The following is a 2,065-nucleotide window of genomic DNA, read 5'->3' on the forward strand; positions in this document are numbered from 1 at the left end:
AATAAATGAATTGATTTGCAAACTCGTGAATTTCTGTGACATAGGTTCGCAATTGATTTTTTTTTTTTAATCATGCGAGCCATAGATTAAATGGATTAATTATCCGGAGAACAAGACTCATAAATTAATTGAACTCTACTGATTGTAAGGATATTTGTAATAAGAAACATTTATGGCGAGATTCCAAGTCTATACACAATTGATATTTGAATTTACAGGATTGATAAATCGTTCAGCGTAAACTCAATTTTTTGGTATATATAAGTAGAAGTAAGAAAAAGATAAAGGAAAAAGAGAGAGACATGAGAAAGAAGCAGATTACCGATAGATATAATATAATAATGATGTTATGGAAAATAAAGAAATTAAAAAAAAAAACAAAAAATATAGTAGAAATGGAAATAATAAAAAAAATCTGGGTATATAGATATAAATATAATTACTATGTTGATATAAATATAATTACTCATAAAGTCGTATAAATGTGTGAATTATTGTATCTTTACAGAGAAGAAAAATTATTTGATCCAGACCCACAGATGCCCCTATAGCTCAGTGGTAGAGCGTCAGTCTTGTAAACTGAAGGTCTGTAGTTCGATCCTGCATGGGGGCATTTAATATTTCATTTTGTTTTTACCTTTTTAATCTTTTCGTACTTCAAGCATGGTGCATCAATCTATTTCGTAATTTTGAAACGGTTAAATAATCAATAAATAAAAAAATTATTAATCAATACTCAATTTAGGAATTAAGGTGACCCATATTCATTATTTAAAATTATTAAAGTGGTTTTATTACATTAAAAAGAGAGGATAATAGTTTGGGATGAATATTTAGTAGTTTATTTGATTAAATATTTTTTCTTTGTAAATATATTGTTTTTGTTTTTAATTCTTATCATAAAATGTTTATAATTCAGGTATTTTAAATTTAGAGTTGAAATATGATTCGAACTTAATTAAACTCGATTAAGCTTATTCATCTTGATAATATTTTGTTCAACTTATAATGTGATTCAAATTTGATATAAACCTTTTTTTTTTAACTCGATTAAAACTCATTAGTAGTTTAATTTAACTTGTTAACTCGAATCACATGAAATAAGACTCATTTTATTTTAATCTTATATATTTTAAAATTTTAATTTAATAATAGATTTTAAATAAAATAATTATTTATTTTCTTTAAAAAAAACAAAACAAAACTTAGTATATTAGCTTTACAAGATTACATGGTACGATTCTTGAGAAGCATGATTACAATTGACGTATGTATAAATTAAAATAACTTCATATTACATAAAATAATAGAGAATTCATAATTATTAAGTTTTAAAATTTTCACTTCTTTTATTAATATTAACATATAACTAAATTTTGAAAGTTTTTTCAAATTTTAATAAATTGAAAGTAAATATAAAATTAATTATATAATTATATATTTATATGTCAAGTCATGAACTAAACGAGTCGAATTATATATAGTTCAAATTTGACTCATTTATTTATTAAATTCAATCATTAACTCAAATTTAATTTATTTAGTTCAAGAATCAAATTTAATAAATTAATTGTCAAATTAAGTTTCGTATTATTATTTTGGAGTTGATTTGATTTATTGTCACCTTTATAAACTTTATGTTTTTGTCTAATCTCTTGCTAGTCTTCGTTACAAAAATGGATTATATTGTTCTACTTGGCATTACCTTGTAAGCATTTTTAATAAGGTAGTGTTGTCATGTGCCAATACTTGATAAACAACAGAAAGCGTTTTTAATAATGGAAGGGAAAAAACTATAAGGTTTAACAATATTATAAGGATCATATTATATTATATATTTATATATGTATATATATAACAATTTATTAATTTATAGCCACTTATTTTTTTCATTTAGAATAAATTATTGTTATAAAAAATTATATTAAAACACAGTGTAATTGTTAATATATTCTAAATAAAAAATAAGTGGGTATAAGTAAAGAAATGTTTATGATATTACCTAACATACATTTACTTTTAGAAGTATATGACTACAATTATTAAATTCAAGCGACTATATTAC

The 2,065-nt window shown here is 22.1% G+C and overlaps 1 non-coding gene across 1 annotated transcript; it reads left to right on the top strand.

Moving 5' to 3' along the window:
• Positions 1–541: 541 nt before the first annotated feature.
• TRNAT-UGU (transfer RNA threonine (anticodon UGU)) lies at positions 542–613 on the top strand. Its single transcript has one exon. It is a non-coding gene; the product is annotated as a tRNA-Thr (tRNA).
• The last annotated feature ends 1,452 nt before the right edge of the window (positions 614–2,065 follow it).

The sequence above is a fragment of the Cajanus cajan genome, chromosome 1 (genome assembly GCF_000230855.2).
Source record: "Cajanus cajan strain Asha chromosome 1, NIPB_CcT2T_4, whole genome shotgun sequence".
In the NCBI taxonomy this organism is placed as follows: Eukaryota; Viridiplantae; Streptophyta; class Magnoliopsida; order Fabales; family Fabaceae; genus Cajanus; species Cajanus cajan.